Below are 16,719 nucleotides of genomic sequence, written 5' to 3' on the forward strand. Positions count from 1 at the left end.
GTTCAACTGGGTTAAATATTGCCCTGGTATCCATTCCTGATTCGCACAGCAAGTCAAAGCAAAGGAGCCCAAACGAACTGTCACACATCCCCACTTAATGCGGTTTTAATTCTGAGACAAATAGGATCACAGTGAATTTCAATGAACTGTCCAGATTCTTTTATTTGAGTTTGCTGGGACGATTGGTGTGTGGAATCAGAGGGCTGTGGGTTGAAGCTCGGCAATTGTTTTATTAGGCACAAATTCCGGTTGCCATAGTGCTCATTTTGACAGAGTCTGAATTGCATGTCACCTTATCTGTACTAATGAGGGACAGGAACACCACCAATAGATGTCAGCTTGAGACGGATCACAGGCTTTCTTGGAGCCCATGGTTCTTAAATCTCCATCTCTACCGCATCTAAAATTTAGCAAAAATAACATCATCTTATTTTCTCATGATACCTCCATTCCTAGGAACTCTTACCCGTTTTCATGAAATCAACTGTAGGAATATTGTAGAAGAAACTGAAATTATAGATGAGGGACTGGACTCCTTGACTTTTGAGGTTCTTTTAGGTTCCAAAATTCTGGGCTCATCTAAGATCTCAATAGCTCAGTTAGCTAGGAAGATATGGCCCAATTCTTTTTCTTTTTCCCTTCCCCCCACCCATCCCCCCTGGTAACCATAAGTTCATTCCCTAAGTCTGCAAGTCTGTTTCTGTTTTGTAAATAAGTTCACTTGTATCATTTCTTTTTAGATTCCGCATATAGGGGATATCATATGATATTTCTCTTTCTCTGTCTGACTTACTTCACTCAGTATGACAATCTCTAGATCCATCCATGTTGCTGCAAATGGCATTATTTTGTTCTTTTTATGGCTGAGTAGTATTCCATTGTGGATCTGTACCACATCTTCTTCATCCATTCCTCTGCTGATGGACATTTAGGTTGCTTCCATGTCTTGGCTACTGTAACTCATGCTGCAATGAGCAGTGGGATGCATGGATCCTTTCGGGCCATTGTTTTCTCTGGATATATGCCCAGGAGTGGGATTGCAGGGTCAAGATACGGCCCAATTATTGGCATAAGTCCAGAATTACCTGTATTTATTAATTCAGCAATTAGATACTATTTGCTCACTCTGGGGTAGGCACTGAAGGCATAGAGATGAAAAAGCTTGGACGGTCCCTGCCCTCCAGGAGCACTCTATCTAGTGAAAGAGATGGTCGTGATGACTCCAATAGAATGTCTCATCATCACCTCAGCTGTATGTATTGCCTGCTGGAATATAAACCTCCTTAAAGGCAAGATTACTTCCTATAAACAGATCTGTCCCCCAAACCCAGAATAGGGCTTGGCACTTAGAAGACATTCAAACAATATCAATCAGATTAATAAATTTTTGGATGAATAGCATTAAGGAGATGTGATTAAAATATGGTAGAGAGAGTAGACAACTTCCTCTCTTGTTTTGAACTGTGTCTCTATTTTTTTTAACCTTTTATTTTATATTGGAGTATAGCCGATTAACAATGTTGTTTCAGGTACCCAGCAAAGCGACTCAGCCATACATATACATGTATCCATTCTCCCCCAAACTCCCCTCCCATCCAGGCTGCCACATAACACTGAGCAGAGTTCCCTGTGCTATACAGTAGGTCCTTGTTGGTTATCCCTGTTAAATACAGCAGTGTGTACATGTCAATCCCATACTCCCTGACTATCCCTTCCCCCTACCCCTCCCCCACAGTACATATATACAATGGAATATTACTCACCCATTAAAAAGAATGAAATAATGCCATTTGCAGCAACATGGATGGATCTAGAGATTGTCATGCTGAGTGAAGTGTCAGAGAAAGAGAAATATCATATGATATCGCTTACATGCAGAATCTAAAAAGAAATGATACAAATGAACTTATTTACAAAACAGAAACAGACTCACAGACTTAGTGAACTCTGTCTCTTTCAATGCAGCCGCAGTAGAACCTTAAACAGTACCATAAGATTGGTCTTTAATCCCCATTTTCCCATGAGGAGACTCAAAGAGGGGCAGGAATTTGCTGAAGGTCATACAACTAAGAAAATGACCTAAATGAAAATCTAAATATCTGATACATACCTAAGTGAAACTTGATTTCAAGCCTGTGTGCTTCTACTGGACTCTTCACCATAACTTGTCCTAACCACGTAATGAAAACCTTAAAAAAAAACTAGGTCCTTTAAATAAGTCACCCTACCTGATTCCTAAAGGAACCTGCAAGGTGGGTTTTGGTCCTCTTCCCATCCTAATCACTTTTCTTCAGCCCACCAAGGATTGGCAGTGACCTTGTGTTATTGCCCTTCCATAGATTAGAAAACCAAAGGTGAGCAGTGAGTAAATGTCAGATATGTCAGTAAATGTCAGAACATTGGTCTTTCTGTTTCCAGACCACACACACTCCACAGCACTTTCACACCATGTGGGTGTCTTCAGAATCCAATCACATGTTTACTTGTTAAATGTACTGACAGCTAGACAGTGGCTAACTTTCAGTTGCATTGCCCCACACCTATACCTGTACGGTTAGCTTTTTGTTTTGTTTTGTTTTAATCTTAACTTCTGACACACTGTTTATTTTATTTTTTAACTTTTTATTTTGTATTAGAGTAGAGTTGATTAACAATGTTGTGTTAGTTTCAGATGTACAACAAAGTGATTCAATTATACATACACATGTATCTATTCTTTTTCAAATTCTTTTCCCAATTAGGTTGTTACAGAATATTGAGCAGAGTTCCCTGTGCTATGCAGTAGGTCCTTGTTGGTTATCCATTTTAAACATAACAGTGTGTATATGTCAGTCCCAAACTCCCTAACTATCCCTCCTCCCCCCCTTCCCCGCTGGTAACCATAAGTTTGTTCTCCGAGTCTGTGAGTCTGTTTCTGTTTTGTAAATAAAGTCATTTGTATCATTTCTTTTTAGCTTCTGCATATAAGTGACATCATATGATATTTCTCTTTCTCTGTCTGACTTACTTCACTCAGTATGACAATCTCTAGGTCCATCCCATGTTGTTGAAGATGGCGTTATTTCATTCTTTTTTAATGGCGGAGTAATATTCCATTGTGTGTGTATATATATATATATATATATATATATATATATATATATACACACACACACCATATCCATTCTTCTGCTGATGGACATTTAGGTTGTTTCCATGTCTTGGCTATTGTAAACAGTGCTGCTATGAACACTGGGGTGCATGTATCCTTTCAGACCATGCTTTTCTCCAGGTATATGCCCAGGAGTGGGATTGCAGGATCATATGGTAGTGTACAGTTCCCTTTTTGGACCTGGCTGTAGGGCTTCACTTTTTTTTTTTTTTAGTGGTGAGATGGAACACATCAGACTTGAATCAGCTCTTAAAGTTTGGTCATTAGCACACTTTGTCCTTCAGAATGAGGAGTACAGCAGCAAAACTCAAGCACGTGAGAACAGAAAAGCATTCGTTCCTCGCCCTGAGTCTCCCCTGTCCCTTGGTGAGGTAGAGGACCAAGTTTCTGAATGACTGGGGAAAACTGTATAAGTAAATGATGACCAGAAAAACACTACTTGTAATTCTATGCTTGACAGTGAAGATAATGCCTTATCTTGGCAGTTTTCATTAGGGTCTCCTGCCATCCGCCCCTCCTGATACAGGTCACCAATATTGGCAATCTAGACCCTCTGCCGGCCCCACTCTCCTAAGCGGGCAATGTCCACGGGAGAAAGGCCTGCTGTAACTAGACTATGTCATACTGTTATGGCCTGTGGGGCAGATATAATAACAGAAAACAGGAAACTTCCTTTCCTCCATTTACTCCATCGTCTAATTTACAAAATGGGTGCACATACGTCATGCCACACAAATGTCATGGTCATGTTGTAGGAGATGATTAGGGCTGGGATCTGCCCTCAACTGTGCCCAAATATTCTGTGACTTTGAGACATCACCTCCTTCTTCTGGACCTTGGTTTCTCCATTAAAAACAAACATACGAACAAGCAACAACAGTAAGACACTCAAGATGATTTAACTTGAGAATCAGCAAGTTCTCTCTGACTTCTCATAGTCCATGATACTGTTTTAGGATTTTCAGGGATATCTTAAGTCCATCAAGAATTATACAGGTTCCATACATATGTGTTAGTATATGGTATTTGTTTTTCTCCTTCTGACTTACTTCGCTTTGTATGAAGTGAAGTTAAGACTCTAGGTCCATCCACCTCACTACAAATAACTCAATTGCGTTTCTTTTTATGGTTGAGTAATATTCCATTGTATATATGTGCCACATCTCCCTTATCCATTCATGTGTCGATGGACACTTAGGTTGCTTCCATGTCCTGGCTATTGTAAATAGTGCTGCAGTGAACATTGTGGTACATGACTCTTTCTGAATTATGGTTTTCTCAGGGTATACACACATGGAATCTAAAAAAAAAATGGTTCTGATGAAGCTAGGGGCAGGACAGGAATAAAGACACAGACATAGAGAATGGACTTGAGGACACGGGGAGGGGGAAGTGTAAGCTGGGACGAAGTGAGAGAGTAACATTGACATATATACTACCAAATGTAAAATGGATGGCTAGTGGGAAGCAGCCTCTTAGCACAAGGAGATCAGCTCAGTGCTTTGCGACCACCTAGAGGGGTGGGATAGGGATGATGGGAGGCAGACACAAGAGGGAGGGGATATGGGGATACATGTATACATATAGCTGATTCACCTTGTCATACAGCAGAAACTAACACAACATTGTAAAGCAATTATACTCCAATAAAGACGTTAAAAAAAAAAGAATTATACAGGGCATCACATCCATTCTTCGGGAGATGCAGGTCCCACGTGAAACTCACATTTTCTAGTCATCAGGCTTGGGAAGAGAAATATCTTTATTTCACAATGTCCCCCAAAGAACAGAGCTGCCAAAATGTGTCATTGTGTGGACTCCCCGTAGTGATACCCTCATGTGGTTTCTCGCCGGTTTCCTCACAGGGTTAAGACAGAGGAGGTTCTTGTGCACACATTGAACAGGGGAAAGGTAAACATCCAAGCTACTTGAATTCAGAAGCACCTCTGTTTTGTCCTCACTTGAATTTAATTTCCAAATCACAATATTACTGATTTAAATAGAAAGTCCAGAGGTGCCAGGGAACAGTAAAAATAGAAGCTAGAATGACAGAGGGGACCATCCTCCAGTAAGTGGTATCTGACTTATTAACAGACAGAAACGAAAATTGATTTATAAATGATCTTGGGGAGGTAAAGGCTGCTGCCTACATTTTAAAGTTAATGTGTAATTATATATGAAATTCTTAATTACACTCGTAATCCTTAATTACGCAAGCAGTATAGGAATACATTTCCCTTTTCAAAAATTAAAACACTGCAGATAGGGCTTCCCTGGTGGTGCAGTGGTTAAGAATCCGCCTGCCAATGCAGGGGACACGGGTTTGAGCCCTGGTCTAGGAAGATCCCACATGCCACGGAACAACTAAGCCCGTGCACCACAACTACCGAGGCTGCGTGCCACAACTACTGAAGCCTGCGCGCCTAGAGCCCGTGCTCCGCAACAAGAGAAGCCACCGCAATGAGAAGCCGGCACCCCAACAAAGAGTAGACCCCCTGCTTGCCACGACTAGAGAAAGCCCATGTGCAGCAACGAACACCCAATGCAGCCAAAAATAAATAAATAAGTAAATAAATAAAAACACTGCAGATAAGCTGATGTCCTCACTGATCAGACCTCACTCTCTCCATCCTGAGTTCCTGTTTGATGCATATCCTGTAAGAACATTTTCCTTGATTTTACATAATTTTGATATATATTGATAGATCCATAAAATTATATATCATTTTGTAGTACATTAATTGTTATTGATTTTAATAGCACATATAATTTTATTCTACAACTTGTCACTCAGTGAAATGACTTGAGTTTCCACCCATATTCCTATATACATTTATGTTGTTTCAAGTTTTTCACTTTAAACATGACTGCAGTGAGCATTTCTGTACCTGCCCCTTTGGGTACATATGGGTCGTGGGTGAATTGTTCTTCAAAAGAAGCTGTATCATTTTATAGTTCTACCGTTTCCTGTTTAAGTGTCAACACTTCATATTATTTCCAAACTCTCTTGATTTTGCCACTCTATGGGTGAAAAATGGTATCTTATTGTTTTAGCTTGTATTTATTTATTTATTTATGAGAGAGTTGAGTATCTTTTCATTGTATATTTTCTGTTATGTACTGTATATATTATATGATCACTTTTCTATTGGGTTATTTGCATTGATTTTTAGGAATACTGATTTTTTCCAATATTTGTTACAGATGTATTCTCCCAAGTTGCAGACACCATGCCCCTTCCCCCCTTAAGATATTTGTGTGTGTTTCCTAAGAATAACGATATTCTTTTATGTAACCACAGTCCCGATATTAAATTCAAGAAATTTTACATTGAGGCTATAATTTTACCTAGTCTAACCCCTCATATTCCAATTATTTACTTGTCCCAATAATATTCTTAATAACCTTGTTTACTCTTTTTTTTTTTTTTTGCGGTACGCGGGCCTCTCACTGTTGTAGCTTCTCCCGTTGCGGAGCACAGGCTCCGGACGCGCAGGCTCAGCGGCCATGGCTCACGGGCCCAGCCTCTCCGCGGCATGTGGGATCTTCCCGGACCACCAGGGAAGCCCATCCCTCATATTCTTAATCACTCTCTTAATGTCATTGTCCTCACTCTGTCCCCTCCTGTGATCTCATCCTCAGGCTGCTCTGGGCTACTTCTCCCTGACTCAGTTTCCCAGTGCTTTCTTGTGTCCTTTAGAATTCCATGTGCTTTTTTTCTTTTTAAAATTTTTACTGGAGTAGAGTTGATTTACAATGTTGTGTTAGTTTCAGGCTTATAGCAAAGTGAATCAGTTATACATAGACATATATCCAGCTGAAAATGGGACAAAGGACCACTGGATGAGCTTTGCTATTGTCTTGAGTGGGACATTAACAGATAGAAAAAGCATTTGAAAACTCCCTGTCTTTGGTGTCCTAAAAATTTCCTACCTTTTGAGTAAAAGAATCATGATAAAGTCTCACTGAAAGGGGAATGTGTCCTTTGATTTTGAGGCTTTGCAGCAGACGCATGCAGCTGGGCAGGGCCAAGGGAAGATGCTCCGCTTTTTCCAGGTCTCCTCTGACCAGGTGCTGGGCTGGAGCTGAAAGCCACAGACTCCAAGCTCACCACAGCATCTCAAGTCATGGATATCAACCCAACCTGATCAAGAAGGTGGGCACCAAAAAAAAAGAAGAAGAAGAAGGCGGGCACCACAGCTCCTGTTTCCACCCCTGGTGACCAACAGTGACCAAATAAGCCTTCCAGGGCTATGGGATCTACCCCGAGGAAGAAAGAGAGAGGAGAGCCTGTGATGGAATTCTGGACTGCTCTGAGTTCATCATCCTGAGCTGACCGCTCAGTCACAGGAGTGGGCTGAATATTCTGAAAGCATCTGGATTAAGACATCTGCCGGAGGGTGGGCTGGAATATCAGAGACAGAAATTAAGGGCAGTTTTAGAAATAAATGAAAGACTACGTATTCGTATCCAAGTCTAGGTCTGCTGAAATATTTTACCTCTCATGTAAAATTCTCTTAAACCTCCCTTTAAACCTCATCTTTAGTCTAATGAGGACCTCTGGTACCTTGATCCTCGACTGTCTCCTCAACCTTCAGCCTCCTCTTGCCCTCATTTCCCACCCCTGATGTCTAAACCCACAGGACCTGCTTCCCTGATGATGCACTTATTTCTTGCCCTTTTCTCATACCTACTGAGAAAAATACTAGCCTGTATCCACACAACTGCCTGCTTCTTCCAGTCCGATACCTTGGCTTCTGAGTGCTGTTGGAGAAAATTAAATAACCATGCAGATTAGGGTCATTATAGATGTGTGACCTCCGAGCTCAACAAGGCCTTCCACATTGCTTGGAAATACTTTCTTATTTCTCAAGTCAGCTTTCATTTACATTTTTTCTCAGTAAACTCTCCTGATACCTCCTAGCCACCCCACCACTCATCTTCCACCCACCTTCTCTTCCCCTGATATTCATGTACACATGTACACACTGCCCATCGGGAAAGTAGAAGTTGTCAGACTAGACTTCTTGGAGCTCAGTATTTTGGAAAACTGTTTTATTGTCTGGGGTTTTAGTTTTGATGGTGTCTTTTTAGTACTCATATAAATCTTACTGTAGGTTTCTGGAAGGGAAACCTAATACAGTAAGTTCTCTACATATGAACCTTCAAGTTGCAAACTTTCAAAGATGCAAACGTGCATCTAGTTCCAGCAAGGAACCAGAACCTGTGCCATCCACGTCAGGCGTGAGTGACATCACAGCTCGCCCTCTGTCTCCTGTTGCTGACGATCCTTCAGCTCTACCATCTCCCACCTCCTCTCCCTCCTCCAGTCAGTAACTCTTCTTGCCTGTTCACTCGATGCCAGCCCCTGGATGCCAGCTCTTGTACTGTACTACTGTACTTTTCAAGGTACTGTACTGAAAGAGTCAATGTTTTCTTTACTTTTTGTTTGTTTTTTAATGTATTATTTGTGTGAAAAGTATTATAAACCAATTACAGTACAGTACTATATAGCCAGTTGTGTTAACTGGGTACCTAAGCTAACTTTGTTGGACTTAAAAATACATTGGACTTACGAATGTGCTCTGGGAATGCAACTCGTTCGTATGTGGGGGACTTAATGTACCTGTTCCAACTTCCCTAGTTTTCCTTTAATGAAAAAACAAAAACAGGGCTTCCCTGGTGGCGCAGTGGTTGAGAGTCCGCCTGCCGATGCAGGGGACACGGGTTCGTGCCCCGGTCCGGGAAGATCCCACATGCCGCGGAGCGGCTGGGCCCGTGAGCCATGGCCGCTGAGCCTGCGCGTCCGGAGCCTGTGCTCTGCAACGAGAGAGGCCACAACAGTGAGAGGCCTGCGTACTGCAAAAAACAAACAAACAAACAAACAAAAAACCCAATCCGTCCCCTCCACTACCACAACAACAAAAACACCTTCAAAGGTAATGGAAAAAGTCAAAGTAGTACACAGGCAGAGAAATTAGTTTCCTAGAAAGAAAATCAGCTGGCTCAGACTTTTCCTTCACAATATTAAATTCCAGAAGATAATGAGAGTTTTTTGCAGAACGTTTTTGGGGAAAAGAAATCTAAATACAATAATTTTTTAATAAGAGAAGGCAAAGAATGACATCAAAGATAAACACATGACCATACATCCCATCACTCAGATACCTTTCTTGCAAAAACTACTCAAAATTTTCCTGTGGACAGACAGATAAATTAAATACATGAGTGGAGAAGTTGAAGCTTAAAAGAAAGTGGTGGGGGGCTTCCCTGGTGGCGCAGTGGTTGAGAGTCCGCCTGCCGATGCAGGGGACACGGGTTCGTGCCCCGGTCTGGGAAGATCCCACGTGCCGCGGAGCGGCTGGGCTCGTCAGCCATGGCTGCTGGGCCCGCGCGTCCGGAGCCTGTGCTCCGCAACGGGAGAGGCCACAGCAGTGAGAGGTCTGCGTGCCGCAAAAAAAAAAAAAAGAAAAAAAGAAAGTGGAAGAAAGCTTGGAATTCCATTTAATGCTAGAGTGGATCGTATCTATAGTGTTCGCAAATACATTATAGTTAGAAAATTGAAGGAAAAAGCCAAGAAGTTTCTTGTAAAGATTTAGAAGAGAAATAACAACCACCATGTGATGCTCATCTGACTCTTAAGTCTATGTAGACCTCACCACAGCTGCCCACTCCCCAGGAGCGGGCCCCGATAGACACGAACAGACCCCTCAGCTGTGTCTGTACTAGGTCATTCTGCTTCACTGGCCACAGGCAGGCATCTGACTCAAGCTAAGCCCTTAATCATCCCTACCCAGAGTCTGAATCTTGTACTGAGGGACGCAGCACCTGAGCACCTTTAAACTGAGCTATGTCAGAGTCCTCCAGAGTGAAGGCTCGTGAATCCCTCCACCTAGGACCACTGAATCTGCCCTGGTCCCTGTCCATCTCAAGGCATGGCCACATCAACAAATGTCCTCTTTAAGTTAAGCTAGCCATGTTCCATCTCTGCTATTGTTGACCAAACGAAGCTTAACTAATGCAGAAGTTGCTGCGAGCAGTGGAGATTTTCAATTATCAGGATTTTAAAAGAAGCGTGGTGAGGAGAGAAGTGAGGATGTGCTTGAGACAGGCTGGGACCTGGGACCTGGGACCCTTTGCTGCAGTGCTTGCACCTGGACGAACATCTCCTTGAGAAACAAAATACAAAGAAACTATGAGGGACTTAAAATAACTGCATGCATGCCCAGTTGGGGCAAATTATGGACAATAAGATACAAAAAGATCAAAAACCCAAGTGCCATTTCTGAAGAGCGGGAACAAAAGCAGGGTACGGCACATGCGCCCTGCACACGACACCACCTAAGGGGTGGGCAAAACACCTAAGCCACCCCTCCAGCCCGACCCCTGGACACACCCCTACCCTCACCCCATATAAGGAGCAAGCTCGCCCCCCCACCCCAGCTAGTGAGCAAGGGAACCTGGTGTTTGTTCTCGCTCCCCTCTGCTGCAGCAGGGGTCCCAATAAAGCCTTGTCTGAATTTCTTTTCTGGCCTCTGATCAATTTCTATTAATTGAGGAGGTCAAGAACTCTGGTCGGTAACATGCTCACCTTCCTATCCTTGTCTGGGAAGGTGGCAATCTTTTCCATGAAATAGTGACATAATTAGTGAAACTGTTGCCTATTTGCTCTTGGGACTTGATTCAAGAGTAATTTCATAGGATTTTAGCATGTTTCAGTTACTTCTTTAGACTTTATGGTACAAGACGAGAGATACAAACTCCAGTCCAAGATAGCCATTCTAAAAATTGATAGAGAATAGCCTAAAGTATGTGACTCTGTGAAACAAGGCCTTTTACGGACAGCACCAGAAATCTGAGGCAGCTGAGGATCAAACAATCATATACCTTGCCAAACTGCAGCAGTCAACTTGGCCGGTTCATCTTCTTTTTAAAGCTAAAGTTAGTGTCCTGATCAGAAAATGGTAGAGTTACGGCACTTCGGAGATGTCACGTCTGGAAGAGGCCAGGGGAGTCGGGGCATCCTGGGATTTCCTGTTGCCCCGTTTGTTCCTCCAAATCACCTTCAAAAGAAAATGAGTGGAAGGGGACTTCCCTGGTGGTCCAGTGGTTAAGACTTCTCCTTCCAATGCAGGGGGTGCGGGTTCGATCCCTGGTCAGGGAGCTAAGATCCCACATGCCTCACGGCCAAAAAAACCCAAAACATAAAACAGAAGCAGTAGTGTAACAAACTCAATAAAGACTTTAAAAATGGTCCACATCAAAAAAATCTTAAAAAAAAAAAAAGAAAGAAAATGAGTCGAAGAAGGGATAATCCCCAAAGACTGTGAGCCTGGAAAAGAGAGGGTCAACATCGTGTTAGATTTCCTTGCCAGATGGGACTTCAGCTCACCTCCCATAGGGGAAAAGGAATTTGGTGAATCACATGAGGTAGGGCCCTATTTGCATGTATGAGGGAAAAGGATGTGTGCATGTACGTTTGCACATGCGTGTAAGCCTGTACGCTGGGAAGTCAAGGGGAAGAATGTAGTGAACATCTATTGCTTGATTCGCTCACCTTCTCTTATTTTTCTGGAAAAGGACTTTGTTCTCCTCCATCTACATGGAGAAGAGGAAGCCGTGTTTACACAATATTGCCCTGTCTCCTGGCTACCTAACTCAAGCTCTATTGGATTCAAGCTGAATCAAAGTCCTTTCTCACAAATTTCAAATTCGAATTAAGATATTGAAATATCAGCCTGTCTGCTCTCTGTGTCTGGATGACACATTCTGGAGCCATTACCAGTGACTGAATTCCTTCATGTGAACTAGAGAAAGAAAGCTGGACTGCAGGGCAAGCGAAGTATCAAAAATGCATGCTGAGCAGAACACACAGGAAAGATCTGCCTGAATCTTTAACGCTGCTCCAGTCTGTCTGCGAAAGCTGACTGCATCCTTGACTGGGATTAATGTTTCCTTGATTTGCATGATTCCTTTAAATTCTTCATATAACATGCTTAGTAGGCACCCTTTGGCTTAAGGTTTCTATTTCTAGCAACAAAGAGAATTTTAATAGCCATGATCATATATAGAATTTACATTTTTTAACTTTATCTTACGTATATTACCCTTCTCTCGTTTCATCAACATCTTTAACGAACTTTTATCACAGCTCTTATGACAGTGAACAGCAATTATTTTGCACATAGACCACCACTATACTATGAATTTATGAAGAGTCAGGATGGTGTGTTATTCATCTCTCTTTTTTTTTTTTTTTTTTTTTGCAGTACGCGGGCCTCTCACTGTTGTGGCCTCTCCCGCTGCGGAGCACAGGCTCCGGACGCGCAGGCTCAGAGGCCGTGGCTCACGGGCCCAGCCGCTCTGCGGCATGTGGGATCCTCCCGGACCGGGGCATGAACCCGTGTCCCCCGCATCGGCAGGCGGACTCTCAACCACTGCACCACCAGGGAAGCCCTGTTATTCATCTCTTGATCCCCAGACTATCAAGGGCTAAGTTGTCTCACTGAGCACCTAAAACCAGGTGGCAGTGTCTGCAGTGGGAACAGAATTTCCTGCCTTGGCTACTGCTTCCGAGGGAAGCTCCTGACTCACCTGAGAGTCATGATGTGTCCTTGTCACCCCAGCACAAGAAGGCCAGGAGATTGAGATAATGGGGACAAGTGGAAAATTTCTAGGGGAATCAACAAGCTCCAGCACGTCTAGAGCTGTACTGCCCAGTATCCCAACCAGTAGCCCCACGTGGCTCATTGAACACTTGAAACGTGGCCAGTCCGGAGTGAGATGTGCTGTTAGCATAGCATACGCACTGGCTTGTGAAGACACAGTAGGAGAAATACAATATAAAGTATCCCGTTAATAATGTTTACACTGATTACATGATCTATACTATATTGCTTTATATAAAATATGTTATTAAAATTAATTTCACCTGTTTCTTTGTACCATTTTTTCCAAATTCTGTTTTTTTATTGAGGTATAATTAACATATAGCGTTATGTTGGTTTTAGGTATGCTACATAATGATTCAATATTTCCATGTATTATGAAATGATCATCGCAATAAGTCTAATTAACATCCGTCACCATACATAGTCATAATTTTCTTCTTGTGATAAGAACTTTCAAGATCTATTCTCTGAAACAACTTTCAAATAGGCAATACAGTATCATTAACTATAGTCACATGCTGTACATTGCATCCCCAGGACTTATTTTATAACTGAAAGTTTGTACCTTCTGACCCCCTTTACCCAGTTCACACCTCCCCCCGACTCCTGACCTCTGACAGCCAACAATCTGTTCTCTGCATCTTCCAGTTTGTTTTTTTCTTTTTGTACCTTTTTAACATAGTTACTAGAAAACAAAACGACACATGTGGCTCTCCCTGCATTTCTGCTGGACCGTGCTGTAGACTTTCTTTGACTGAGGATAGAGAACAGGGAAAAAGGAGGAGATGCAGGAGGGGGGAGAGGAAGGCGAAGGAAGAGGAATTGTCTTTTTTCCGTGAGGAACTTTGCTTCAAAGTTAACATTCACTGAACACTTACTATGCTGCAGGCACCAAGCAGAGAACTTTTACATGTAATATTTCATTTCATCTTCACAACAGCCGTATAAGGTTTCTATTACAACGATCCCCACGTTATTGATGAGGAAACTTAGGAAAGTGCAAGTAATTGGCCCAAGGTCCTATAGAGAGTGAAATGGTAGAGCTGGGGTGTGCCCAGGAGCCACGCCCACGCTCTCAATCCTTTATTCTTCATCCTCTGTCCTCTGTGTAGTCCAAGCTAGAAGCTCTGTGTATGTTCTTGCTGACTTCTCCCAGAATCTCTGGGCCAAAGCTGCATTGTGTAATTTTCTTTAGTAGAGAGTTCACTGTTTTTTCCTTGAGCAAACATAAGAGGAGTCCTGGTAGATTCAGTGATTCTGGATATCAGATCTCAAACCTAGCCTCCCTGGGACCATCACCACCCTGCATCCCTTCATGGTAGAGATGGAAGAAGCCGGATTCTCTGAAACCCTGGCTCAAGAAAATTGGATGGGACCTAATCAGCTGAAAAAACAAGGCTGCAAATTGATCCTGACATGGGAAGTCATCAAGTACCTGCAATGAAATTTCCAAGCTGTCAAAACTGTTCAATATGCATTCACTTAGAGCGTGCGGGATTAAGAATTCCAATTCTCCACCAGACACCAGTGACGAGCGGAGAAAATGAATGGGGCATTATGAATCTAATCTTCTGATGCTAATTATCCCTGGAATAGCACAGGACACAAACACCATCTTCCCCTGTAACAGCCTTGAGAGTGCAATTGGATTTCCATCTGGTTCTTTGTAACCAGGGACCCCACCACTTGGAAGATGAGCTACAGTGCTTACTTAACACAGCAGGGATCCAGTCCTGGATGATGGCTGTGCACCATCTGGCCTCTCTTGGCACCAGACAGCAATGCTGGGTCCTTTCAAGTCAGGCGATGGCACCAGGGCTCCCTGGAGTTTCTCAGTCCAGGCCTGACTACAGGGCTGAATGCAGGACACACATCTCAGGAGCTCTGGTGTATCAGTGTCCTAGGGCTGTCATAACAAAGTACCACAGACTGGGTGGCTTAAACAACAGGAATGTATTGTATCCCAGTTCTGGAGGCTAAAAGCCCCAAATCAAGGTCTTGGCAGTGTTGGTTCCTTTCAAGGGTTGTCATGGAGAATCTGTTCCATGCCTCTCCTCTAGCTTTTTCTGGTTTGTTGACAATCGTTGGGGCTCCTCGGCTTGTAGAATCATCACCCCAATCTCCACTCTCATGTTCACACAGAGTTCTCTCCCTGTGTGTGTTTGTCTCTGTGTCCAACTTCCTTCTTTTCATAAGAACACAAGCCATACTGGATTAGGGTCCACCCTGATGACCTCGTCTTTACTGGATCATCTACAAAGACCTTGTTTCCAAATAAAAGTCACATTGACAGGTACTGGGGTTAGGACTTCAGCATCTTTGGAGGAGACGCAATTCAGTCCACAGCACCTGGGATGGCCGGTGTTCCCTAGGAGCACAATCCTGTCCCTAAACAACGGTCCAGCTTGGAGGCAAAGTCATCTGTCCACTTGACTATTCCCTGCCACAGACATGGTTTTTCCCTGGGACCCTTGCTGTGGTGGCTGGGGACAGGCAGTGCCCTGTCTCTCTCGAGCCCCTGGAGCCCTTGGGAGAAAAAGTTCCAGAGCCATGACTGTCTTGCTCTGTGCCAGCTCGGGCACCCAAGGGTGGGGTGGGTGGGGGCAGAATGTACCTGTCTCTGTCTTTATTCTTCGCCTGCACTTGTAACAGGCAGTGTGTCACCTAGACCCATATTCAGGTCTAGGCTCTGCCATTTACCCTCCGTGTGACCTTGGAACGTCCTTGGACCTTGTTCAGCCTCATTCTTCTCATCTGTCAATAGGGACCAGGATGCTCACTTCTTGCCACACGCTGTGCTGAGGAGGGGGTCTGGGTAAGGCACGCTACACAGGGTCTGGTGCAGAGTTGGTGGGTAATAAACAGTAGCTTCCATCACTAAGCCTCGCTTAGGCAGAGCCTGACTTGGGAGGGAAGCAGCTCCCACCCTCTGAGAGGCCACCCAGCAGATGTCATTCTGAGGACCAGCATTTCCAGCAACCATTTCTTCTGACTAACCACATGCGTGCCTGGCTTCACACACTCTTGAAGATTCTCACTGTACAGTCTGTCGGCATTTGAGTCCCAGGGACAAATGCTGGGCTCAGCAGCCCTGGAGTTGGGAGCAAGATGCAGAGAGGGAGAGAAAATGCATGTTAATGAAGGAGACTGGAAGACTAATAAAGAATTCCATTCGTGAGGATCTACCAGAAAAACAACACCCTTTGTCCAATCTCCCAGGGTCCAATTAGACCACTGCTTTGGCAAACTTGATTTTGAGAGGTGAGTATTCTTTCGTCTGTGTCTTAGAGAAGAAAGGAGGAAAAGAGGAAGGGAGGAAGGAAAAGAAGAGAAGAGAGGAGAGGAGAGGGTGGGAGGAGAGGGGAGGGGAAGGGCGGGGAGAGGGACAGAGAAGGGGAGAGGAAGAGGAAGCAATTGAGAAAAATCTATGCTTCTCTTCCTGGGGTACACGTTCATCTTCTCTGATGAACTCTTTCTCAAAAGACTGATGCACGAGTTACTCGGACCCCTCTGGCTCCAGGGATGGGTCAGCTTCACGCCTGGTGTAGGGTGGACCAGGCTGGCAAGACAGAGGGCTCTCCTTCTGGGGGCTGCTGTGTCCTCTCGCTGTTGCCCTGCTGAAGAGGCATTGCATGAATGGAGTCACCTTCTGTACCTCTCTGGGACTTAGTGTTTCCATCTCCAAGACAGGAGTGGGTGGACTAGACGACCTCTAGGTGTCCTTTCACTATCAGCGCGTCTCTCTACCAACCACCGATGCAGGTCGCATTGTGCACAAAAGTTACCCAACTGAGGAAGCGGGTCACTCTGGGAAACCAGCGTGCACTTCATGTGCCAGGCTTTGCTCCATGGCTGAGGCCACACCCACAGGAGAACATAGGCACCTGTTCCTCCTTT

At 43.8% G+C, this 16,719-nt stretch overlaps 1 protein-coding gene across 4 annotated transcripts in view; it reads right to left on the reverse strand.

Moving 5' to 3' along the window:
- Positions 1 to 10,622: 10,622 nt before the first annotated feature.
- Positions 10,623 to 16,719, reverse strand: part of LOC116747437 (5-formyltetrahydrofolate cyclo-ligase) — a 279,548-nt gene continuing 273,451 nt past the window's right edge. The window contains exon 9 of one of the 4 annotated variants that reach the window (XR_004348042.1): positions 10,623 to 11,214. The gene's annotated coding sequence lies outside the window, so the exon portion shown is untranslated. Of the gene's footprint in view, positions 11,215 to 11,330; positions 11,484 to 12,615; positions 15,914 to 16,259; positions 16,440 to 16,719 lie in introns of those variants that run through there. The other 3 variants (XR_004348045.1, XR_004348046.1, XR_004348044.1) reach the window with 3 other exon arrangements.

The sequence above is a fragment of the Phocoena sinus genome, chromosome 2 (assembly GCF_008692025.1).
Source record: "Phocoena sinus isolate mPhoSin1 chromosome 2, mPhoSin1.pri, whole genome shotgun sequence".
In the NCBI taxonomy this organism is placed as follows: domain Eukaryota; kingdom Metazoa; phylum Chordata; class Mammalia; order Artiodactyla; family Phocoenidae; genus Phocoena; species Phocoena sinus.